This window comes from Lynx rufus, unplaced genomic scaffold (assembly GCF_022079265.1).
Source record: "Lynx rufus isolate CCGP_SWC_20201006 ecotype Redwood Valley unplaced genomic scaffold, mLynRuf1.p SCAF_18, whole genome shotgun sequence".
In the NCBI taxonomy this organism is placed as follows: domain Eukaryota; kingdom Metazoa; phylum Chordata; class Mammalia; order Carnivora; family Felidae; genus Lynx; species Lynx rufus.
In genome coordinates this window covers 19,607,884-19,635,707 of record NW_025814832.1, presented here as the reverse complement: position 1 = coordinate 19,635,707, position 27,824 = coordinate 19,607,884, and the positions used below count along the sequence as shown (strand labels likewise).

General features: G+C 37.7%; 1 pseudogene; it reads right to left on the bottom strand.

Annotated features, from left to right (window-relative positions):
* Positions 1-341: 341 nt before the first annotated feature.
* On the bottom strand, positions 342-21,640 carry LOC124513188 (cytochrome c oxidase subunit 6A1, mitochondrial-like; annotated as a pseudogene).
* Positions 21,641-27,824: the final 6,184 nt, after the last annotated feature.

Here is a 27,824-nt window from a genome sequence, read left to right as displayed (position 1 = left end):
TCTGCCCCTCCCCACTCATGCTCTGTCTCTTTCTTTTTCCCTCCCTCTCTCTCTCTCTCTCTCAAAAAATAAACTCCTCACTTTACACAGATTTTGCTGCCCCTCCCCCATTGATGTCTTTTTCTTACCAAACTTCATTTTTAACTTTATTTATTTATTTCATGAACAAATTGAAGTTATTTATGTAAGACATCTGTCATAAGCAAAGGGATGGGAGATCAGTATCATTTGATACAAGTAAGGAAGGTGAACTTAAGGTCCCATATGCTTTTTGGTCTGTGTGCAGACTCATGGTCCAAACCAGTGCTGTGGTCCCCACTGGGTGGTGGTCCATGTTCTCTTTATTCATCTTCATAGCCGGTTGGAAGTGGATTCGTGTGAGAGTTATGGAATGGAGTATGATTACCATCTCCCCAAGGAACGGGATTGGCCCTGATGTGTAGATGGGGGTAGGCGACAAACTTAGGTCTCTCTTGCTCTCCCAGATGTGACTTCAGGAAGACGTTCAACATGCTCACACCTCTGCTGAGGAAGCCCTACCAAGGATATGAAGACCTTCCACATGCAAGCTGAACCCTCCTCACCATGGGCACCACTTGACACGGATGCCCCAGCTGTGCCCCTCACTGACCTAGCAGCCCTGAAAACTGGGACACAGCCACTGCCATTTTTGACCTGGACCCATTTTTACTTTATACTTTTTTCAATGATTCAGATTGTTCATCTTGTGCATCAGTTTTTACAACGCCTAAAAATATTAAAGTACAAAAAATCCAACACATATACTTAATTTATGATAACTTTTATTGTTTCAAAACTCCGTTCAACACTTATTTATTAGGCACCTAAACTATGACCATTTTGAGGAACTGAGAAGAGATGGTTGCAAAAAATGCAATCTTTTCCTTTAATTTGCTTGCAATGTAATTTTTTTTAAGTTTATTTATTTATTTTAAGAGAGAGAGAGAGAGACCAGAGGAGGAGAGAGGGAGAGAGAGAATCCCAAGCAGGTTCCAAACTACTAGCACAGAGCCCAACTCAGGGCTCGATCCCACCAACTGTGAGATCACAACCTAAGTGGAAACCAAGAGCCTGATGCTTAATGGACCAAGCCATCCAGGTGCCCCATATTTTCTGTGTTATATATACATTTGCAAACAAATGTTTTACCTGGAATGATCAATAATTGAATTATAAGCATTGTTAAAAAATTATGTGAAAGGACAGTCACACTTCATATTCCAGGCACCGTGCAAAGCAGGCATTTGACATGCTTTACCTGGATTATCTCATACCTCACAATAACTACTAACGAATAAATGAGCATTATTTGTACTTATCTATGAAAACTTGAGGAACAACAGACTCGGACAACTTGTATAAGGAAAACTGTGTGCAACAGAGCTAGAATTTAACCCCTTTCTTTATGATCCCTGAATCTCTATCTCTTTTCATTTTCCATGTGGTTTCTATTAATAAGTCAAATTCAACCATCCTAAAATCAAATAAGTTGGCTTTGCTGTTTCTGAACTCAAGCTAAATGACAGGGCAGGTAAATTAAGGCAAGAAGGCAAAGCACAGTAAAATTATAAAAGGAGACTCACCAAAAGGAAAATCAATGCACATTAATTTTGCATATTTTGCATAATTTTTAATGGCCACTCTAAATCACAGTGTGCTCCAGACGTTAGGGATATAAAGCACACTCAACTTCAATGTTCCTTAATGTGCTTGTAGCTCATAACTGGAACTGCATTCCACTATGATTTGTTCCCATTTTCATTAAATCTTGGGCTTTTAAAAAATTTTATTTCTTCCTCCTGTAGATTCACCCATAAAATATGTTGAGGAATCATATCTTCTCTTGAGGTCGTTTTTTCCAGGTACTGTATATTTCAAAGTGATGGCCCAGAGGTGGAACAGAGATTAAGTGGAAGAAGATGCATTGAGAGGGAGGCTGCAACTGTGGTTAAAAGAATAAAGCAGACAGAGATTTGAAGAGGAAATAGGCTCTTGGCTTAAAGTATCGTCTTCTCTTAATACAGGTGAGAGTTGGCACTTTTCGCCAGAGTTGTATTTTCATGAAACTCTGTATTTATTCACAGGTCTTAAAGCTTCGGAAGTAAAGACTCAGCTAGAAAGTTTGAAAACTTAGTGAAATTCTGACTTTTCTAGAAGCTTAGCTCTCTTTCAATGGTATACACTTGGGATTTGGTTAAGTACTAACTTAGGTCAGATTTCATCTCTCTTTCTGGCTGGAGGGAGTATTAAAACAGTTATGAGATTAAGACAATAGAAAAACCTTGAATATGACTGTGCCTTATTTACCCAGCAGGAAACTAGACCAGAAAAATCAAATGCCAATGCTTAAAAGTAGTTATTAAGCCAAGAATGTGTGTTCTAAGTCTTACCACTACAGACTGTCATTTCTTGAGAAAAAGTTACCCCCTTCCCCCAAAAAAGATTTGAGATTCTTCAAGATGTAAGTGAACATATAAATAAAGACAACTGAGAAGAATAAAATTCCTATCTTCATTGTATTTTAAACTGCTTGAAGGCAAGGACCATGCCTTCTTCATTCAAGTATCATCCAGCTTCCCTGATTACCTTCAAAAATATTCTTCTCTGGTGAACCTGTTATTTGTGATACAACATCTACAACAGGGAAGAATAGGTTTGTTTATTTGTTTCATGATTTAGAGAACTAATTCAAGAGTTGAAGTTCAAAATACATAGGTTCTGCTGGCTATCACCTATTCATCTATGATTATCAAAAAGTAATTTACATTACAGAGCTGGGATGACATTAGAGAGAATACTTTAAAAAGTATAGGCCAGTATACAATGTTTTGTTATGTAGAGTCTAATTTATAGCTAAACAACTTAGCTTGCCTTCTGCTCCTTGATTATTTATATTATTTCTGCCCAGAGTATGGATACATTACAATGATTGTATAATAGGTTAAGCTAGAGCATAGGTTTTTCTATATATCAAACATTATTCTGGTCCCAAAAGACATATGCAAACACGGGGCACAAAATTACTTACTAGTAACAAGGCTGGCTTATGGTGAACATGTCAGATTTGATCTGTTTTTCAGATTATTCTGCTTTAATTGCCATTCTTCCAAGGTAAGCTTTAGAATGAGGTAATTCATCCCTTAAAACTTCACATGGTGCATGATGATAGCTAGCAGTTCATTCACTTTACTATGTACATATCTACTCTCTCTCCACCTTGTAAGACAAGCCATTGTTTTAGGATGAATTATCCCAGATGCAGACCTTGAGCCAAGGATTTGAATGCTAGTGATTTATAGGGTAAATGCTCCTAGAAGAAAGGTAAAAGTGGGGGAGAAGCAGGACACACGTTGGGAATAAACCAAGAAAGGTTACAATATCAGGGGAAGCTTTGGCCTCAGCCTGATCTCACCAGGAGCAATGGAGTACACAGTATATCTCAGAACTTGTGCCCTGTCTGCAGTGCTGGGGGTGTGGGAGGGAGACTGGGACTCTGCAGGAGACTCAGCAGATGTACCCTCTCTCCTTCACAGTTTATTGTCTGCCTGAGTCAAGGATCATTTTGTCACAAATCAGAGATAGTACCTCAAGCTGGTTTAAGCAAAAAGTAATGTAGTCAACTAATACCTGACTATGTCATACAATACTAGACAAGCCCAATAGCCTACTCATACTAGAGACTGAACATGGAAACAAGAAAGTCAAAAGGAACCAAAGCAACCCTTCGTCTTCTGTCTCTTTCCCCAGTGTCTCTGTTTCTTTCTAAAGAAACCCTCTGTCTGATGCTCATTAGCTATTTGGACCTCCAAATGACTGGCCCACTCCCTATGTCTTCATGAACTTTGACTTCCTAGAAAATGCAGATGACTGAAACTTCTGGATCTCTTAAAGTTCTTGAAAGAGGGAATCAGGAGCAGGTAGCAAGTTTTGTTTCCATGAGCTACAACTGGAGAGGAGAGGCGAGAGCTAGTAAAGCATGACTTGAAGAACCCACCTGTGTACCCAAGACTTAGATATGACAGACCTCAGAGAATCAATGAGGATTCGGCAGGTACACCCCCAACCCAAGGCATTTCTATGTACTGTTACATACGATTTCCCAACACGTAGAAGAGTGCACAGGATGTGGCAATCAAATGCTTTGCCTTTAAATGCATTTACTTTACACACTTGGAGTAAAACAAAAGCAGATTATGAGGTCTGTTTACTGATACCTTAATTATCCCCTATTACACATAATGTCAATAAAATTGGAAATACAGAAATGCATAAGCTAGCATCCTTAATAGTTGCCTTAATAGTAATATTATCCTTAAATAACTGAGCTTTATACATAGTTAGCAGCACTGTAAATTGGTAGAATCTCTTAGAAAGCAATTTGATAATAACCATAAGAGCTATAAAAATGTTCATGTCCATTGACCCAGTAATTCCGCTTAAAAGAAACTACCATAAAGAGTTCAAAATATAGGGAAAAGCTTTATATACCATATGTTTGTTACAGAAGAATTTATAGAGGAAAAAAACAGAAAATCATCTGAATATGCTTCAAAAAGGGAATAATTAAATAAATTACTGAAATATTTTTGAGTCATTAAAGTTCTGGTTATGAAAAGCATGAAGCATCATGGAAAAATGTTTATGTACTCATAAGTGAAAGAGCAGAATGCAATATTGGAAGGAAACTCAGACAAAAAACGAGGGTAAAAATGCATAGGGGAAAAGCAATTACCCCAACATGCTAATCATGATTGAAACAAAGTAATGAATTTTTTTCCTCTACTTCCTGAATTGCTTCCAATGTGTTTCTATTATTTTTATAAAATAAAAAAGTATAGTCAAAAATTGCTAAACCACTAACATCACCCTCTACATCAGATATAGTTTGTATTCTCTGGAGCTGTTTCTTAACAGTCTTCAACAGGCTCTCTTGAAACCTATTACTTTTTGAAAAGACTTTTTAAGTTAAAGACTATATCCCTAAGTGCTTGGAAACAACTAGAGGAAAATAGAAAAGCCAGCTTAAGTAACTACTTTGGAGAACCTTTAGTAAGGACCAGAGAAGTGTCTGTGTTTAAAAAAATTACTGAGAGTGGAGGGCAACTGTAAATCCTCAGAAATGTCTGAAACTGTCAATTGTAAGGCAGCAATATGATAAAAGGATCGACTGCATTAAGTATGTGTCCTGTGAAGCATCCAAGAAAGCAATGCAAGGGGTAGTAATTATGCATCAGCAATGTAGATTTTCAAGCGATTATTAGCCTGATTCTTCTGCCTGTTTATAGGAGGCTAGAGTATTATAAAACCACACAGAGGTAAAAAACAAAAATTGCATCTCCCATGTTCAGAATAAGTAAATGGTGGCTTACTGAAACTGTTTTGAGAACATAGTGCTATGCCCCTATAGCATGAAAGGAGAATTAAATTATTATGACATTGTCATTGGTTACAATTTGTAGTGCACCAATTTCCAAATTATACTCTGCAGAACACCAGTCCCAAGAGATGTTCCTTTAAGGAAAACAGTTGGGGGGTGAAATATGTCTGTCATATGTTGCATACATGGCTTTTTAACAACTAGTATATTCCTTTAAAAGTCCCACAGGAAAGACGGCTATTTTATCAGCTTTTCCAAAACTTAACTGCTCAAGAGATCTCCTTCCCTACCATGTAATAACTATTGTCATTGAGGAAAAGTAACGTTCAGTAAAATACAGTTTGGCAAATGCTTGTGTGATGTTGGAAGATTTCATAGACTAATAGATGTAGGTTCAAATCCAATTTCTGCCACATACCAGCTGCGAGAATCTGAATGAGTTACTTGAGCTTTCTTATCAGATCAGAGCTCTTTAAATGGTCTTGGTCCCCCTAACATATAGTCAGAAACATACAAAAATGCATCAAGGACAAAAACCTCTTATATTTGGTGATTTCTAAGACTTTGTACTCACTCACTCCTGGTGAAGTTTTTATCCTAGCTCTTGTTCCTCTTGGTCATGCAGACCCCAGTATTCCTCTTGACCTCCCTTGTGCTTCTTACTGACTTTGAAACACATTTCCAGTTCTGTTCAGGAACCACGAATTCTGGGCACAGGGCTCAGGCAGTATAAGATGCCTACACATCTGCACAACTGAACAAAGGTGCAGCAGCTTGAACCAACAAGATGAGCCCTCTTCCTCTGGCAGCATACCTCTAGAGCACTCTACAGAGAAAATTTAACAACCCGCTCACTTCAGGGGAGGAATACTTAAGGAATCCAGATCGATATCACAGAGTGGGGCTTGAAGGGAAAATCTGGACCTGAAAAACAATCAATTAATAACTGGCACAGCAGTGGTATCTAATTGAAGTTTTAATTTGCATTTCTCTAATAATGGTGAGCAACTTTTCTTTTGTCACTCATATATCTACTTTGGCAAAGTGTCTGTTCAGATCTTTTGGGCTCTCCATTTTTCGTGGCTTTGTCTTATTATTTAGTAGTGAGAGTTTCTTATATTTTCTTTATATATCCTTTATACATTTCTTTATTGAATATACATTTTGCAAATTCTTTGTCTCAGGCTGTGTTTTGCCTTTCGTTTCTTTCTTTTTTTAAGTTTATTTATTTATTTTGAGAGAGAGCACAGTGGGTGAGGGGCAGAGAGAGACAGGGAGGGAGAGAGAGAGAGAGATAGAGAGAGAGGGAAAATCAAAAGCAGTCTCCTGTCAGTGTGGACTCAATGCGGCGCTGCAACTCATAAACCACATGATCATGACCTGATCTGAAGTCAGATGCTTAACTGACTGAGCTACCCAGATTCCCCGCCTTTTACTTCTCTTAAACTGTGTCTTTTGAATAACATTTTTTTTTGGAGATTTTTAATTGATCTATTTTCTTATTTGTAATCTGTGTCTCCACTTTTCTATTAAAAAACGCTTCCAGCCCAAAGTCATTATTACCTTTTAAAAAGTGTCTTCTAGAAACTTTAGTTGTAACATGATATTGGCAGGCTACATCTGAGGACCCAGAGAGGGCCCCACATGACCAGCCAAGAGGGTCCTTGGCTTTGCACAGCATAGAATCAAACATAAGCCAAGAAGTGAAAACAGAGTTTATTGAATAGTGTTAAGTGATAGAGTATAGCAGATTGAGTGTCTGGGAGACTTGGAAAAGAAATGTGAGTGAGTCTCTTCATCACTTGGTGTTAGGGGTTTATATTGGAAAAGAGGTCCAGCATATGTGTTCCTTCAGGAATTCAGGGTAGGGTTCGATCAAAGGTGAGTAACAGGTGAATAGCTTCTATTTCATAAATCACTAAACACAGGGGTTATTGATGCCGGCAGCATCAGTAGAGGATTGTTCAAATCTAATGTCCTGGAACTTGTTTGGGATCCAGCTCCTTGGGAGTCTAAGAGAATGATTAACTTCCTTGCTACCCCTTGGAGTGGGAACATAACTTCTTTGGTTTATCCTGATGCAAGGTGAAATATAGGACATAAATAAATGGGGCCTAACATGGAAACAGCAGAGATGGAGACTTTCTAAAATGGAGTCCCTCCAGTTTCCCTATCTCAAACATTTGCATGTGGTTCATTTCAAGTTAATTTTTGTAGAAGGCATGAGATAGGGTCAAAGTTTATGTTTTGCATAAAAGACAGTGAAGACAATTCCCTTAGAAAGTAAAAGCATGTCCTGGGATGATAGCTACACAAGAGGTAATCTATCCAGTTTGGAGTAAGAGTATTTAAGATTCCAGGAATGATATTTCCAAGAGGAAAATAATCAAAGTAACAGAACATCTGATGTATTTGACTCTGTTAAAATAAGTTTCAATTTTTTGGCAAAGAATGCAAAAGAATAATCAATGATAGCTTCATAGAAAACTAAGCAAAATAAAAGCAATTATTAACTCTAGGAAAAACAGAAAGATTTATAGGAAGAACTATTTAATAATAGTACACTGTGTGACACAAATCTAATAGGCACAATTATGACTGAACCATTGATTCTGATAAGGTTCAAGAAAAGATTATGTGGGCTCTGTTAATAGTGGTGTGTCAGGATGAGGGCCTCTGTAACTAAAAACACTTTGGAAATGATAGACTAACTCATGATTTGAATAGTTAACAAAGTTTGGGCCAGTGTCAAAACTTTTGAAAGCGTCAGCTTTCTAATCTGGAAAGTTTGGATAATATCTACTTTACTGGATTGCTTTGAGAGTTAAAAATTATCATTGTCTAGCAGAATTTCTGGCATATGTCATGGCTCAATAAATGGAGTACATTATTTTTTAATGATTACTCTAGTCTTGACAACATGATTCAGAACAAAATGTTATTAAAATTATATTCTATTGTATTTGTTCACACAGAAACTATACTACTATAACAAGAGACTGAAAAATACCCTCCTTCATCAAGACAGAAGTCAATTTCTCTCTTAAATCTAATCATGGAAGGCATTCCAGGGTGTTTGGGACAGCATTATAGTGTTGAAGAGCAGGACCCTTCTAACAGGAATGTTTAAGTGTTGCCCTTGTCTACAAGGTCAAAGACAACTTGCTGCCACACCAAAATCCCACCCACAGGAACACTTCCCATTTAAGGCCATGATCCAGAAGTTACAAATAGCACTGCCACTAATGTTCCACTGGCCAAAATTTAGGCCTAGTTAGATGGCCATGGCCACCAGCAAAGAACTGTGAGAAATATATTTTGGGGGGCAGCAGCCATGTGCTATGATAGAAGTGGTATCACTATGGAAAAGAAAAAGGAGAATGAATAATTAAAGGGACAAACAACAGTTTTCTACACACCTTCTGAATTCTAAGTCTTTAAGCTAAAGTAATTTCCTCACTGGAATGTGAGGGGGGAAAAAAGATTGGAGTGAGGAGCTTAAGAAATAGGATGAGTACAAAAAAAGTGTTATTTAAAAATCTGAATACTAATATATCATATTGTTGCCAATAAAAATGTAAGACAAGGAAACAACAGATCCCTTTGTGCTGGTGAATGAAAAGCCTTTAAGGTTCATAGTCTTCAATCTTATTCCCTCCTGTGGCACCTGAAATCCAGAGGTGGTAAATCACTGTGCAAGGCACTTAGTTACTTAATGGCATGGCTGAGGTTAAAGTTCATTCTGTCTGCCTCTTTATGCTTCCACTTTGCCTTAACAAAATATACAGGAATATTAGTTTTTCTCTCTCACCCCCCCAAATAAGATATCCGCTGAAGGACTAAGTGAACAAATGTGGTTGATGTTGTGGTTATGCATTTGCTTTCATGTTTACCAACAAATACATCATCATCATCATCTAATAAATATTTAATGAGTGCCTAGGAAGGGCCATAGAGTGCCTATGAATATAGCCATGATCAAAAACAGACGCAAACCCTTGACTACAGAGAGCTTAGCTTCCAATGAGGAGAGACAAAAAGTGGAAGTAATAAGTAATGTATTGTGATTCACAGCACAGTAAACAGCACTGAGAAAAACAAAGCAGAAAAAGGGATAGAAACTTCTCAGAAGGAAGTCTGCAATTTCAAATAAAATGGTCTTGGAAGGGCTCACGGAGAAGAGGACATATGAGTAAATACCTACAGGAAATAAGGGAACATGGCCGGGGATATTGTAGGAGCATACTGCAGCATAGAAACATAAAATGGACATGCCCTGGCCTGTGAGTGTATCTGACCTTGAGGAACAGCTAAGAAGGCCTATGTGACCAGAGCAATGAGTGAAGCAAGTGTGGGAGGAGATGACTTCAGAGTGGAAAGGAAGGGGGATGGGATGGGATGGGATGGGATAGCCAGAGTGGAAACGGCCTCACAAGACTTGTCAGGACTTTGGCTTTCACTGTATGTAAGCAGCACCTTTGGAAATTTTTTTTTTCTTCTAAATTTTTATTTAAATTCTAGTTAGTTAATATTTAGTGTAATATTGGTTTCAAAAGTAGAGTTTAGTGATTCATTACTTACATACAACACCCAGTGTTCATCATAACAAGTGCCTTTCTTAATACCCATTACCCATCCAGTCCATCTCCCACCCATCTCCCTCCATCAAACCTCAGTTGTTCTCTATTGTTAATAGTTTCTTGTGGTTTGTTTCCCTGTTTTTCCCTCTCCCATACATTCATGTTTTGTTTCCTAAATTCCACATAAAAGTGAAATCATATAGTATTTGTCTTTCTCTGACTGACTTATTTCACTTAACATAATACACTCTAACTCCATCCATGTCATTGCATATGGCAGGATTTCATTCTTTTTGATGGCTAAGTAATATTCCAGTGTGTGTGTGTGTGTGTGTGTGTGTGTGTGTGTGTGTGTATCTTCTTTATACATTCATCAATCGATGGACATTTGGGCTCTTTCCATAGTTTGGCTATTGTTGATAATGCTGCTATAAATATCAGGGTGCATGTACTCGCTTTGAATCTGTCTTTTTGTATCTTATTGGGTAAATACCTAGTAGTGCAACTGCTGGATAGGAGGATATTTCTATTTTTAACTTTCTGAGAAAGCTCCATACTGTTTTCGAGAATGGTTGCACCAGTTCAGTTTGCATTCCCATCAATAATGTAAGAGGGTTCTCCTACCCTTAGGTTTTTAAGCAAGGAGGAACATGATCTGATTTTCACTTTAACAGATTAATAATACTAATATTAATGGAGCTTCAACTTATTGAGTATAGTAGTTTCCACTTACCTGCTGAGGATATATTCCAAGACCCCCACTGGATGCATGAAACAAAGAATAGTACCGAATTCTATATGAACCTTTCTTTTTCCCATACATTACAAATTTTGACAAAGTTTAATTCATAAATTAGGCATAGTAAGAAATTAACAGCAATAAATGATAATAAAATAGAACAATTATAACAATATACTGTAACAAAAGTTATGTGAATGTGGTTTCTCTCTCTCAAAATATCTTATTGTACTGTACCAAGCCTTCTTCTTGTAATGATGTGAGACAATGACATGCCTATGTGATGAAGTGAATGAGGTGAATGATGTAGGCATCATGACATAGTATTAGGCCACTGTAGACTTTCTGAAAATAGGTCAGAAGGAGGATCACCTGCTCCCAGACTGCAGTTGACCTCAGGTAACTGAAACTGTGGAAAGTGAAACCACAGATAAGGAGGGAATACGGTCCTCTATTCTTGGCACTACAATGAGTGCTTTATGTACATCACTTCAGTTTAATTCCCACAGCACTGCAAAATAGCTTTTAATATCCCCATTTGTACAGATGCATAAACTGAGTCTCACAAAGGTTGAATACATTTATCTACGAATTAATGGCATTCTTAGGAGCTCATCTCAGGTACTTCTGCCTGCAAACTCTTTGTTGTTATTCACATCATTCTATCACCACTGTGACAGCTCATTTGAAAGGTTTATGTGTTCTTGTCTCTCCATAAAATTGTTGCCTATTATATTCTGTCCACTGATATCATAAATAGATATGATAAAGAGGTATTCTACTGTGTCATTATGAAGAGTAGTATTACTTATGATAGCAATTATTACTCATTAGCATTTGATGAAAACAAGCTCTGTGCCACTGCACTCCTAATCTAAACAGTGATCATAAATAACAAACCTTTGCAATTGAAGTAGGACTTCTAAGGGTGTTTCCTTTTTAATCCCAGTAATGAGGCATTGAAATTAACAACCTTTTTCCATAATTACGGGAGTTTTTTCTCAAGTCTCTTCCCTCCTCTTCTTCCAAATATCACCTTTTCCTTGAAGCCTTCCTGCATAGATGTTGACTTTGCTGATTTGCATTCTCCCTATGCATACAGTCCCTACCTCATGGTCACTTGCAATGGTTCCCATAGACAGGCGTGAGTCACTATGCTGAATATTGCTATTTTCTGTATTTCTGTCACTTCTTTTATAGCTGCAGATCAACCCCTTGCTTTTGTGGGGCCCAGAACAAGAGTACAAATGGAAGTTTCATATCTCATGTCTATTTAGAAGTTACGAATCAAGCTAACAAACTGTTAAATCAAATATGTTCCATAGGCCTACACTGAGAACTGTAACAATGTATTTATCTATCTTCAGTTCTTTAGAAATTCTTTTCCAAATCCCCCCTTTTTAAAATTTTAATCATGATCTCAATTTATACTCATTCTCTATGTTAGAAAACGAAATGAAAAAGTGAAATGGAATCATGTGAAAAGAGTACAAAATTTAATATAGGTTATTAAAATGTAAGTTAAAATGTAAAAATTAAAAGATTAAAACTATTTTTCATGTACATTGTCTAAAAAGCTCTCTTATCTAAATAGTCAATGTACTAAAATTAAAAGGTAAAATATAAATTTTATAATTAGAGATATATTCATATGTTAATTATATTATAATACAAACCAATAAATATATTACATTATGCAAATTAGGCTACATTTGTTGTTTACTTTTTAAAAACTGAATCGACTTATAAATAGCTTAGAAAACTAAAACTATTTACAGTTGTAGCCCTCAATGTTCATCTAGTTACAAATATAAATACAGTTGATCCTCACTACTTGCATATTCTGTATTTGCAGACAAGCCTACTTGTGAAAATTTACTCATGACCTTAAAATCAATATCGCTGCATATTGAAGTCATCACTGGACATAATAGTGAAAAATTGAGCCACCTGAAGTGCCAGTTCCAAGTTGGCATCCTTTTTGCTACCTATTTAGCACCAATTTCTCGTTTTGGTGTTTTTTTGTTGGTGATTTCACTGTTTAAAATGGCCACCAAGCATAGTTCTGAAGCATTGTCCAGTGTTCATAAATCCAAGGAGGCTATAATTTGTCTACTTAGTCTCCTCTGTACCAGATAAGTTTTATTCAGGCACAAGTAATAGTGTGTTTGGCCATGATCTCGATGCTAATGAATCAAAAATATATGTTAAATAAGGTACCTTTAAACAGAAATACACATAAAGAGGTTATGTATTGCTTGATCGAAAAAAATACGATCAAAGGCTCATGGGAACTTAATGCTGTGTTTCACAGGAATGGTGATACAGTATTGGCTAATTCAGTGTTCAAGGGAACATAACTACTATGCAAGAATTTTCTAACATTTTGTCTTAGCCAGCGAAGAGCATGTAGGTGTATCATGTGTTAAAGCAGATGTTGAATAAACATTTATCATGGCTTTTGTGGAAATGAATTTTGGATTATTTAACAAATTATGCTATAATACTCTTAGTTCCCCTTCCATTTAATTAAAGATAGCAGAATAAAGATTCTCGGTAAATACAGAAGAACAGAAGTTAATCATTCTATGAGAAAGTAAATAAAAATAGTAAAACTCAACAAAATTTTTTATTACTAGCTGTGAAACAAGAGATTCAGCCTCTGTCATAAATTTAAAAGTGGTAGCCAAAGAAATACACAGAAGATTCTGCCCAGTTTCTGAATCCTAATACAACAGTCCAAAAGAAATAGAGGGAAATAAAACCTGAGGGAAAAAATCATGAGAATTCCAGCTACTGGCCCTTTATTTCAAGGGAAACAGGTCTTAACTATAGAATCCAAGAAGTGATAGGAAAAATAACTGCTTACCATTTTCCAGGAAAACACTTTGAACTGGTGAATTATCAAAAATCCAAGTATCTCTGCCTCCTGAAATAAGATAAACCCACAACTGGGAAATAAGGTAGGAATAAACAGTGGTATAGGATATTTCACAAAGCATCAGTGTCTAGCTCTGATTCTCTTTATCCATTAACACTACCACCCATAGTGCACTTCAGTTACAGGGAAGTGAATGGAAAGCAATATTCAACCTTACAATTGTAGGTCAGAGGAGAATATAAATACTGAATTGAAGTAGAAAAAATTTCAAGGAGGATCCATCAACAAAACATCAAAGCAGAGTTATTCTGTATAGAGTTGATCATACTGAAAAGAAATGGGCCAAATTTTCAAACATAACTGGGATGTACAGAGAAAATATAGCTTCTTTATTTTTTCTATAACTAAGCTGGCAAGTCCTATAATTACTCATGCAGTGATTAGCTCAGGGGAAGGGAAATTTAAAGCTTCATCTAAGAGAGTAGATCTTAAAAGTTCTCATCATAAGAAAAAAAAATTATAATTCTGTAGGGTGACTGATGTCAATTAGACTTACTGTGGTGGTCATTTTGCAATATATACAAATATTGAATCCTTAGGTTGTACATTTGAAATTAATCTAACTTGTATGTCAACTACACCTAAATTAAAAAAAAAAAAAAAAAAACGAAAACAAAAACAAAACCTTCATCAGATCCATGATCCAAGATTGTAATAGTCCTTTTCAGGTAGTGTTTAGTCTCTGGGACAAAAATCTCTCAGGTGGCCTCCCTCTCCCCATAAAGGGAGAAGGATGTGTTTTCTTGAATGTATGATAGTAGAGTAGAGTCAAAACACTCAAGCTTCACATTGTCTGTGTCTTCTGGAATAGAACACAATCTCTCTCATCTACTTTGGTACTGCTTACCCTGCTGATGCTGACAGCTTTTTGAAGTCTACAATTGGTGTCACCTATGATTTGGTATCTCTACACTTCATCAAGGTCCAGTGTAATTAGCTGCCTGATTTGGCAGCTATTTTAATGCCTTTGTTTGCTAATTCTACCTTCTTTGTCATTTCTGGGTCTGTTTCTATTGATTGATTTTTCTTCTGACTATGGATCATATTTTCTGCTTCTTTGAAAATACCTGGTAATTTTTTATTGGATACATACATTATGAATTACATATGTTTGAGTGTTGAACTTTTAAAAATATTATAGGTCTCTTTCTTCTGGGATACAATTATTTCAAACCAGCTGGATTATGTTGAGGCTTATTTTATAGATCTGTTAGCATAGGTCCAGAGCAAATTTTACTACATGACTAATTTGGTCCATTATTAGACATTGCTTTTCTGAGGCATCTGTCTAATGTCCCATGTATCATTAGTTCTTTCCACTTTGGATGATGAAAATAGGAACTCTTCCCAGCCCTGTGGGATCTTTGTGGATTGTTCCTTCTACATGTGCACACTGGTACTCAAAGACTCAAAGGCAACCCTCTGCAGATCTCCAGCATTTTCTATTTCTCTCCCTCTGTGAAGCTCTCTAGAGCTTTCTTCTCTGGTGATTTTGTCTGTAAATTTTACCTGCCTTGACCCTTCAAACTCCAAATTCTGTTTTCTTAACTCAGCCAGACTACCAAGCTTTGTTCATCTTCCCCCTCCTTGTACAGTGCTTTGGGAATCCCCAAGCAGTAAGTTGGGGCAATCACAGGGTTTTACCTCCTCTGTGTCCCTCCTCTCAGGGGTCTGTTTCCTGCAATGCCTATTGCTCAATGTCTGCAAACAATTTCATATATTTTGTCTAGTTTTCCAACTGAGAGGAAAGGTAAATTTGTTTCTTTGCTCTATCATAGCTAGAAGAGGAATTTAAGTGTTATTTCTAATTGTGGAATGAAACTTAATGTTCTCTGGAAAATGAATTTCAGGCCTCAGTGGGCAGATGAGGGAAGTAATGTTTGTTTTGTGGTTGTTTTCTTTTCCCTAGTTGGGTTTTTCTAGTTCCATAAAAATGGCAGCCTACTCTGTTTTCCTGCAAAGTCATCCTTCTTGTCATTTGTTTCTAGTCCCTACAGTTACTTAAACATTCTATATATAATCCTCTGAAAATCAAATGACTCACCATTTTGCCATTGAATAAGAGAGATTTTTTTATATCTTTTTTTTTTACTTTTTTTGGGAGGGGGTGATATTTTTAATTGATATACTTCTGAAATATGCTTGATGAACATTAAAAAAAGTGAATATTCCTGCCATTCTGAACATTCCATTTCAGAAGGACATGGCAAATAAAGTTTCTAAAAGTTACTCTGATACAATCCACAGTTTGGAATTATTTGTTTATTTTCTTGGTTATCTTTTAAATGTTCTATTGATCAGTATTCTGTTTTTCAGAACTATCTTTGAATAGGAATTTCCGTAATATAATTACAACAGGTGCTGATATCAGTAACTGCATAATCAAAAAAGTCCTTTTAGTGATCAAAGCATGGTCACTTTGTGTATTTATATTAAATCCTTTTTTATTTTGAAAATTAGCAAGTCTTTGGTAGAATATTGACTAATTCCTCTTTCTCCTGAATACTTGAGAACTAAGCTTTCCCATATCAAACTGGATAACAGAATTTCTTTATGAAAATCTAGGTTGGTAAACAGATAATAGCATGTCTTCACTTAAAAGAAAAAGGAATCATGAAAGTCTTCTCCTATATGTGGTGATTGAGTTATAGATTCATTTATTCATATGTAATATTGCAGGCACTGAGTTTGGTGCTGCTATATTAGCAGATTTATCTAGCAGATTAGATTTGATGGACAGGTAATCCTTGCCAGCAGACAGCTATCAAATCAAACAAGTTCTAAGAGTTATTAATGGAAGCTAATAGAGTTAAACATAGCCCCAGCAAAAGATATCATTTATTACTAAAAAAAACAACTTCCATTTAAATAGTCTACATTGATTCAACAAACTTTTCAGATAAGCTTAGTGTCATTTGGCACATTTTAGAGTCAAAATAAAGTTTTGTCAAAATGCGTAAATACAGCAATTACACATGCACCACCATAGATGTTTATTTTCAATCTTTTACAATACTTCTCAGACATGCACTTTTTTTCCCCTCAGCAACCACAGAGATGTTATAACTGGAAGAAAAATACTCTGCGATTACAGGTTTGAGTTGTTCACCTCTGTGACAGGTATCTGCTGTAGATATGGCACTTGGAAGCTACAGGGAGACGCCATCTTAAGAACTTGAAACTAAGATTGCACTTTGTTAAGCAACAAGCAGTCAAAAAAGGTAAAGATATGAAGAAGAAAAAAAAACTTAAAAAGACTCAGAGACCAGAGAGTACTCAATAATCTGATAGTCTGAATTTTTGTTCTTAAATATGTCAGTCAGAAGAGGCTAACTTGGTTTGTGAGTTCGAGCCCTGCGTTGGGCTCTATGCTGACAGCTCAGAGCCTGGAGCCTGCTTCAGATTCTGTGTCTCCCTGTCTCTCTCTGCCCCTTCCCCGCTAGCACTCTGTCTCTTTGTGTCTCTCTCAAAAATAAATAAACATTAAAAAATTAAAAAAAAAAAACAAAACAGAAGAGGTTAACTTGCCTCAAAGGATTGAAAGCAAAATAAAGATCTGTGTCTACCCCCAAAGCCATCCAGAAGAAAACACCTTAGCAAATTTTATAAGCAAGACTACTTTGTGTGTGAGAAAGGAGTGTATTAAGCTATTAATCCATTTGTCTAATTCTTTCTAGTCCAATATGCATTAGGCAGCACTCTGATCATAATTTAGTTTTACACATAGGTGTGTCCACGGTAAGGAAATATGTGAATCACGTGGCCCAAAATGCTTCCAGGCCTTTGACAGTTTTCCTCATCATGAATGAATACATTTTCACTATTTCTCAATAGATAAGTTTCATGGGTTCAGTTGCTAGGAAGCTTTGCCTGAAAAGTGGGTCCACTCTTGATTAGAAGATTAAATGAAGTTTCTGAGCCAAAAACACTGAGAAACAGACTTGGCAAACTCACCTAAGGAGACAATACACATCATTCCCTATGCTTAACAGAATCCATCTTTGTACTCTCTTGAGCTGCCAGGTAGAATGGACAATTTGTCTAACACAAGGGTTGAATTAAATACAGTTCAGCCTGCCAGCTGATCCTTTATAAGGAGGAATACGTCTAGGCTCAGAGAGATGCCATTAATTTATGTCACTTAAATGTTAATGGAGAACTGCAACACAAATGAACCTTGAAAACATCATGCTTAGAGAAAGAAGCCAGACACAAAGGTCACATGGTGTATGATTTCACTTTTAAGAAATGTCCAAAATTGGCAAATGCATACAGACAAAAAGCAGATTAGTGTTTGCTAGAGTCTGGAGGAAAAGGGGTGGGGGAGAAAAGACTAATGGATAGAGAGTTTTGTGAAAAGTGATGAAATGTTTTGGAATTATATAGTGGTGATGGTTGCACATCCTTATGAATATACTAAAAACCACTGAAATGCACACCTTAAAGCAGTGAATTTTGTGGTATGTAAATTATATCTCAATTTAAGAAATATTAATGGGGCCATGTTAGGGTTGTTGAATTTCAAATGATTCTTTTTTTCCCCACATCTGTCTAGATTACTTATTTTATAATGCACAAAATCAGAAATGATAAAGCAGGTTTCATTAGAAAGGAGAAACTAGTTAAAACCAGGCCATTTAGAAATTCTGATATACATAGCTGACCAATACCATGCATAGCCTAGAAAAGTAAAATTTCAAAATTCCATTTCAGTTCTCTTCAACTGGCATTGGTTCTTATCCATAACACAGTAAGTGGAAGGTTGATGAATCTTTGGTCCGCTCTCCATATGGAATGTTTTATGCTGACGTAGGTATTTATATGGGATTACTAAAATTTAAGGGTTTAGTCATTCGTTTCTTCAATAAATATTTCATAAACAGCTACTGTGTGGCAAGAACTGTGTGAAGTACAGAGATAAAAAGCAGTATGAACAACCACTAGGTTCTTCCCCAAAATGTTCCTCATAACAGGAGTCAAAGGTGAAGTGTTAGATTGGAAAACCTCTTGAATTGACCTGTTACAGCTTTTGGTAAAACTCTCCATTCTTAATGTAAATGTTAAGGAAAAATGAAGGATTTCTTTTGCCTTTCTTCTCAACAGCCACCATTTTATATAGACATTGGAAGTAGATGTGGGAAGTAAACCTGTTGATGACCTATTTACAGTGATAGAAAAATCTAGGGGCGCCTGGGTGGCGCAGTCGGTTACGCGTCCGACTTCAGCCAGGTCACGATCTCGCGGTCCGTGAGTTCGAGCCCCGCGTCGGGCTCTGGGCTGATGGCTCGGAGCCTGGAGCCTGTTTCCGATTCTGTGTCTCCCTCTCTCTCTGCCCCTCCCCCGTTCATGCTCTGTCTCTCTCTGTCCCAAAAATAAATAAACGTTGAAAAAAAAAAATTTAAAAAAAAAAAAAAAGAAAAATCTTCAGGATGACTTAGCATGTTCTGTGTTACTCACAGAAACCAAGATAATGATAACATTTAGGGATTAATTAGCCATTTTTGGAATTTTACACATCCTGCCCCACATGGTTGGAAGAGGTGATCAAAGCAATAATCTATAGCAGTGATTCTTTACCTACTTGGAGGTTTGCAGAACTCCTCTGAACATTTCATTGCACTACTCCTCGCCCTTCTAAAAAATGCATATAGGCACATCTAATTTAAAAATTGCAAAAATTTCAAAGGGTGGTATTTTCTTTAAAAACCATCCATGGATTCCAGAAGCATCATAGAGATTTTAAGAAAAGCTCGCTTATTATAAGAAGAATATCTTATTAATATAGATTGATACATTCTTAGTTAATTCATTCAATCAATTAAATAAGTTGTAATATATAAAATGCTTAGAAATGTATCTGGCTCACAGTAAGTATCCAATGAGTGTTAGATAATTTTTTATTGTTGTTGTTATGTTGAGTAATGGCTAACCTTTTCTGTTTCTGTTTTAGGCCAGACATATATTTAATTTAATACATCTAATCACCTTAAGCAGTAGCTATTTTGATGCTTACTGCTTTACAGATGAAGAAACCAAACATACAAGAGTCATTCATCTTGCCCAGCGTCCGTAGGGTTTGTACTCAAAGCTCCAACTTCACTCCCATTGCCAGTGCTTCAATTCATTACCCATATTGTTGTGTTAGGGCTCATACTCAAATCTAGAACTTATCGTTCCATAACCCAGTCTTTTGTTCCCTGGGATATGCCACTGTTGTTTGGTTCCAAACAGCCTATTCAAAATTTGTCTGGGATTATTCACTTAGATCACCGAGGTGAACATCTATATCTTATAAGAACAATTTTCGTTAATATAAACTCAGATCAAAGTTAAAATGAGAGCGAGGCAAACCCCCTACTTGAAGTAAATGTCATAAATTTGCATTGGCAGTATGCTCCGAGGGCTACCTTTTCATAAAGTCAAGGAGTAGATAAATTACCATACATTTTCTTTGTCAAGTGAACCTTCCCCCCCTACTCACCTCACTATAAAGGGCTGAATATTTCAATTCTTATAATTTTAATATTAAGAATCCTAGGGCACATTTAAAAGGTTATACAATTTGTGCACAGAATGCGTCCTTGCACACCTTGTTTTTGCCTTGTTACGGTGTAAATCCAAGGTGCTATGGCCTAAATTACTTTAAATCTTAGAGTTGGGCATTTAAAATCTCAGAGATGATTAACACTCGTGTTTTCCCTGATAGTCAAGACAAGTTTTTTTTTTTTTAATTTGTCTAAGACATTCTGGTTTTAAATATTTCTTAGATTAAAAAGTGCCTGAATCTTAAATGCTGAGATACAGAAAGAGAGGATGTGGTGGGGAAGGGGGGGAGGGGGGGAGAGAGAGAGAGGGAGAGAGAGGTCTACTTATATTTGAATCTTTAGGAAGGCAGAGCAACTTATGAAAGTATAGTCTTTAATCACACTGCTTTTCTGATCCAGTGATGAAATTAAAATATAACTGGAAAGATACACTGGTTTATCAATTGTAATCAATTGAATCTCTATGAACCTGAAAAGTTAGGAATTTTGGACTTAAAGGGTTAGCTAAGAAAGCAATGGATACTTCTATATTAAGTAGAATTCTGCCTTTAGAATTTTTGGGGATTTTCCCTTTACAGCAAACAACATCAATGAAACTCCTCCTTTTTTTTTATTCCCTCCTTTTTCTTATTCCTCAAAAAACATTTATAATCCCACTTGCCCAACCAACTAAAGGTAGGCATTACATTTTTAAAGCAGTCACTGGAACAAATACTTCTGTGAATAGCTACATGAAGTTCAAAAGGATAAAGGAGGTTAAAATATGAGAATTCTAGAGAAATACCAATGGAAAGAGTGTGGGCTGTAGGGGCAAGGAGAGGTCAAGAGAAGGAAACACAGTGAAGCCTCTCACTATAGTCCTCTTTGCCAAACATATTTAATTAGTTATAGAAAGATGCCTGTCCCCTGGGGGAGGGAGGTGAGCAGACAGTATGACCTAGAGCCATCAGGTTTCCTGGCATCCTTTTCCTGGTTCTACCCTGAGTTGTGTCTTGGGCAGAGCCTGAGCTGAACTAGAGATGGCTGGGGAAGGACTGCTGTAGTCACTTCTCTGGACTAGTTCTTGGCTTAATGGGTGTGTATGCAGGTGAGTTCTACAAAGCTATTCTAGTTGCCAGAGGTCTCAAGAAAAAAAGAAGACAGAGACATAAGAAGTGGTTTGGAAATACGGAACCTGATGATTTGAGTGGCAGAGAGGTAAGCAAAGACACCATCTACTACCTCTGCACCCTTCCTCCCAACCAGTGTTCCATAGCACCCTGGTGTGACCCAAATGGATCACAGATGTACCTCGATGCAGATCCCCCCAGCCCATGAGCCAGCTGGGTGACTTTCACCCCAGCGGGCATAGAACGATGATCCTTTTCTAGGAGTCCACTGGTGTGAGCTATGTTGGGGAGCAGTGCCCATACAGCATGTGACCCATACCACTTTCATGTTTCTAGGTAGTTTTATGAATCAAGCATAGTGATAGCGTATTCCAGGAACTTAACACATATTAATTCACTTAACCCTCATAGCAACTGACAAAGTATTTATTATCCGTATTTTGTACATGAGGAAATAGAAGTCCATAAATGTAAAGAAACATACTGAAGGCTATAGAGCTGGTAAAGAGCAGAACAGGGAAGAGGGAAACTCAATTGCACCTCATTGCAGAATCTGTGATCTTACACTCTTCAGAGGCCTGACTGGAACAAACAGCTTATTAGAACTCTTCCTTCCCCCCTAGACTCTGAGCTTCCTCAGAAGAAGGAATGTGTCGTCATATTTGGCTAGTTAGAGGCTGGCACATACATCCATGTTACTTAAATCTAGAAGACTGCTATGTGAAACCTCCAAGCATGCAAAGAATAAGTTGTTTGCTATAGTCAGAGCTAATTAGACACTTTCCTACTATACAGGTTGCAGGAATACAAGGATGCTTTCCTTTTTTTCCCTACTTTTTTCTCTTATCTAAGCTAGCAAAAGCACATATGGCAAATTACCCTGGAGTATTGTTATACCCTGAAATCTGCTGAAGAGGCATCTCTTTCTAGATAGCTGTGCGCGCACACACACACACACACACACAAACACACGCATCCATCCTGAATTTTACTGTGGGGCACTTCCCTGGGACGCAAAATCTCTGGACTCCAAAGGAACAATCCGAGAATATAAGGTTCCCAAGAAACAATTCCATCTCACCAAAGCTAAATGAGCCCAAGAAGAACTTCAAAGGCTGTACCTTATTTCCAGGTGATACTCACATGGCAAGTCTCTAGGTCTTTTAATCTATCACCCCTGTTATAATTAGAATAGAGTGGTGAAATGGTTGTCAAGGAGACACATATTAACACATTTATCCGCCTTGAAAAATGAGCTTAAATATAGTCAGAAAAATAACTCTGATTTGACCGAATGGCTGACCAATCAGGTCTAGCTTACCCCCCCCCCTCCACACACACACCCTTTGGATTATATGGTGAATATTTTCCATAAACTGAAAGAGGGAAATCAACCACTCAAAATCTTGAGGAAAATGTATGTAACAAATATAAATAGTATGTTGGGAATTAAACATTACAGTGTGTACCTATTGAGGGTTTAGGTGAGCTACTTCATGTTATTGTGGCCTCAGCATCTATTTTGTTTGGCCAAGCAGGTTTTGGGGGCCTTGACATGACATTAGCCCCACATGAAGAGCATGTCTTGGATAATAACCCACAGAGTTCAAGTCAATGTAAGTTCCTAATATAACTTCCCCAGTACCCTTGTGATAAACAGTCTTCCCCACCTCCTTGTGCACCCCTTCGATAAGACCGTTTGTGGAGCTTACCAAAACCCCATTGTTTTCGGTTTGAATTGACCAGTCTGGCCTCAGCCCACAAGCCCCAAAGCACTCTACCCATGGACCCTAATAAAGGCATATGCCCCAGCCCCTGCTCCTTCAGCTTGCTCCCTGCTTTGACTTCTCCTTGAGTCCCCTCAAAGCACAATGTGAACTTCCTCCAGGACCTGTGGGTAATAAACTTCTCTATTTCAATTGTGGTCTTGCACTGAAACTTTGCCCATCGTCCAACACCCAGGGGCTCTACGTTACAAATATTAATTTCACAAAATCACAACAGCAAACATAAAATTAGATGTCCACTTAAATACGTGAAAGGGCAAACATTTATTTAAAATACAATTTTATGAAATATACAAGCTAAAAAAATGTGTAGACCTCCTCTGAACCTGCCTTTAGAGCTGAGCACTTAAAAATGATGCTAACTCCATGTGGGCAAAGTGGGTGAAGGTGGTAGAAACCTGTACAAAAGGTACAAATTTGCAGTTATACAATAAGTTATAAGGATGTAACGCATAGTGTGGTGACTGTAGTTGAATATGCTGTAGTGCATATTTGAACGTTACTAAGAGAGTAGATCTTAAAAGTTCTCATCACAACAACAAAGTATGAACTATGTAAGTTGGTGGATGTTAGCTAGACTTCTGGTGGTGATCTTTTTACAATATATACAAATATCAAATTATGTTGCACACCTAAAATTAATACGGTGTTATAAGTCAAATCACCTCAATAAAAAAAAAATGCTAACGCATGACTTTTCAGAGGACTTTTTTGTCCTTTTTGTCCTTTCTGCATGATCAGTGACATCCATCATCTGGATGATACAGTATTCTTTATTGTATGGCAATGCCTACACGTATGGCATATATGAATTTGGTGTTGATGAGGTCCTTGTGGATGCCCCAGAGCAGAGGAGCTTGGGATCTCATTACCCTTCCACCGCAAAGGACCATCACCAGGGCACCAGGCACAGTACCAGGCATCATAATTTCACAGCTTCTTTTCTGTCATCAGAGATTTTCCAAGTCCAATCTCTCCTGTTTGGGGGTATGCGTGTTATTTATTCCACATGCTTAAAACAAAGCCTCACAGTCAACATCTTCACACGAAGCCTTTTGTTCACCCCATTTAACTATATATAAACTCTTTCGCTGGTTCCTTGGCTCCCACCTCTAGAAATGTTACCACAACTGGTCCTCACTTTCCCTTCATTTTCAGAGTCTCTGTGTCTGGCTCTTTTGGAGTTTTATTCTCTCAGAAGTCATTCCACCATATCTTTTTTTTTTTTTTTTTTTACAAAAATAAAGAAGGGAAAAGGGAAAGTATGAGAAAGCAGGGGGAGACAGAAAAAAAAACTGAAAGTCCCCTTCCGCTTGTAAAAGGGTTCTTTACATTGAGAAACCTAATTCGTAAGTGCATGCCCCTGAATGATGTTCTAACTCTGGATAGATTTCTGAAAATGGAAGAACTCCTGAATTATCTGCATTTGCACAAATAAATTCCACATTTCACATCTATTGCTAACTGACTAGCTTAATCAGATGCGTATCAGTTGGTGTTTAAGCCATACAGAACTATGACAGCTGACGGCTGCGTGTATTAAATCAGCAAATATTTATTGAGCTCCCTGTAGCTGTGCTCTAGGTGCTGGTGATAGGGGGGCGGCCCTGGTTTCCATCCTCATGGGGTGTATTTTCTGATGGGTGGAGGCCCCTAAATGTGAGTTATAACACTCAAAATCAGCTGAAAAGCTTGGTGTAAGTAACTCCTGGATCTTTCAAGTTAAATGACACACACCTAGTGTAAACAAGGGCAAAATACCTGCTCTACTCCTGCATCGTATGCTCATTTCCTCTCATCTCATGGAGAGAAAGTGTGCTGTGTTTGGAAGGAAAAGCAACCTGGAATTGGATGACTGTAAGTGTGTTATTTGGAACACTTAGGAACTGTCGATCCATAGTGTTCTGTTTTCCTCTTCAAGTGGGGAGAATTATACATACTTCACAAAGTGATGAAGATTTCATGAGACAAAATAACGTAAAGTATTAGACAGCCCTGGACATAGTCACATGGTCAGTAAATGCTGCTCCTTATTTTTTCTTCCTCTTACCTTTTTCTTCTGTTCTTTGCCACCATGAAAGGCAGACATGGAGATGTATTCAACATTGAAGGTGGGGCGATGCAATTTAGGCTTCTTTCTTTTTCCTCCATTATAAGAGCAATGTGCAGATTACAAGGCACCCAGGACACAGGAGAGCATGATGTTCACCACAAAATTGTTATATAATGTTAAGTATTTCTTCCAGCAGTTTACTCCCAGCTCAATTTAAAGTTTGTTTTTTTCGGGCGCCTGGGTGGCGTAGTTGGTTAAGCATCCAACTTCGACTCAGGTCATGATCTCATGGTTTGTGAGTTCGAGCCCTGTGTCGGGCTCTGTGCTGACAGATCAGAGCCTGGAACCTGCTTCAGATTCTGTGTCTCCCTCTCTCTCTGCCCCTCCCCTGTTTGCGCTTTGTCTCTCTCTGAAAAATAAATAAATATTAAAAATAAAATAAAATAAAATAATAAAATAAAATAAAATAAAAGTTTGTTTGTCTTATTTCCAAGTCAGAAGGGCTCTAACATTGACTGAATGCTTGTATATGCATACTTATTAGCATCACAAAGCCTGAAGGAACTGTTAGATTTGATGCTTAAAAAAATTTTTTTTTAATGTTTATTTATTTTTGAGACAATGTGAGAGACAGACTGCGAGCAGAGGAGGGGCAGACAGAGGGAGACACAGAATCTGGGGAAGGCTCCAGGCTCTGAGCTGTCAGCACAGAGGCCGACCCAGGGCTCGAACTCACAAACCATGAGATCATGACCTGAGCCGAAGTCGGACACTTAACCGACTGAGTCAGGCGCCCCGAGATTTGATGTTTGAGATTTGATGTTTTTAAATATTCCTGTAACAAGGAATGTAGGAGGTGCTGTGTTACACTGAGCCACCTGTTCCAAGCTCAAGCCCCCACACGATAGGCAACATGAACCTAATGACTAGTCAATGTGAGGACAAAGGACTAGCTCCCCTGATGGAAGCTAAGACAAGTCTGAAGGACTGCCCTACCTTGGATTGGCTGAGGCCACATTGTGACTATATCACAACTCAGCCTCTTCTCTGCCTTCTCCTGCTTCCTCCCCATCTCCTGGCACGTGTTGCTGGAGAGAACGAGCTCCAGAAAACTTATCATACGCTCATCACCATCTCAGAGGCAGTTTTCCTGGGAAATTGTCCTGCAGCGAAGTGTTGTATCTTTTTTTGTTCCACTCATTGACCTCAGTGTCCTGCTCAGGTTCATAATTTGGCAATTTGGTGTCAGTTTCATAACTCAGAGTCCTGAGGTAACATGTTCGTGCAGCACAGGAATCAGAATAAACAAATGACGGCTACATTACAACCACTTGTATGCATTCCGTGAACCTATGACTGAGAGAAGCCAGATACAAAAGAGTACTTTATATGACACAAAGTAAAAACTGCATCTTTATATAAAGTTCCAAAAAACAGGAAAATCTAAAGTGTGAGAACACAGGATAGTGATTGCATTTGCCAGGAGAAGTAGTGATTAGAAGTGAGCGTGAGGGCTTTATGGTGCTGGGAATGTTGTGTTTGATCTGGGGGCTGGATGTTGTGAAAACCCCCTCAAACCATACACTTAATGATTTGTGCAGTTTTCAGCAGGTAGATCATATTCCAAACGAATGTATCAAAACAAAAACAAAAAAATGCACACCTGATAATATAGCCTTTAGGGAAATAAAGTGAGTCTAAAATGTAAAGATCTAGAGGCATTTTAAGAAGCTCGGAAATAGAATATTCCTGCTGCTTATCATAAGCCAGGCAATAATTGTACCAAACGTGAACAACAGGCAAGCATTCAGTGGTGGATGGTTTTGTACTCTGCAGAATCATTTACATATATTTCCTACAAAAATATTTATTCCCTCTTTCTTCATGATGACAAATTATCATGGCCTGGCAGGTGATCCACCACTGAAATATTTAGAAGGCACTTAAGATGGAGAAAAATCCAACAAACACCATTTGAAATCCATTTAAAGAAAATTTCTCTCTGAACAGCAGAAAAGCAAAGAAGGCAATTGATGGCAATTTATGACATGACAAAATCAATTAGCTTGTTATGGGATCAGCCTGCTTTTAGAATGAATGGGTTGAAGATAATAACACACTCAGTTAACTCCTTTCTATCTGTCCAGGATGGCATGTAGAAGTCATGTGATGTAATGGTTCTGCAAGAATGAAATTTGTAGCTAAGAGGTGTCTTCATTAAGATACTTCTTGAGCAGGTAAAATAAAACTGGCTTATGCATTATAAACTAGTTTATGCAGAACTGGAAATCTATCTAAAGTATAGTGGTATGCTCAGGAAATTAAATATATATATATATTGGTAAACAACCACAGTTTAGGGAAAATGGGAACTAGAAGCTATAACCAAGCTGCTCTCTTACACGTGTGCTCTCTCTCTCAATCCATTTCTCCCACCCTTCCTCCCTCTCCCTTCCTCTACCTCCCTCCTTCCCTCTACCTCCTCTATTTCTTCCTCCCAACCTACCTCCTTCAGTCCATTTCTCCCTCTCTCCCTCCCCCCACCCCCCATTCTCCTTCTTTCTTCCCCCAACTCCTCCCTCCCTAACCCCAATTCTCCTCTCTCTTTTCTCACTTTCCTGCAGGAGTCACTTACGTTTTATGCCATTCTGTAAAGTAACATGGTGAATATC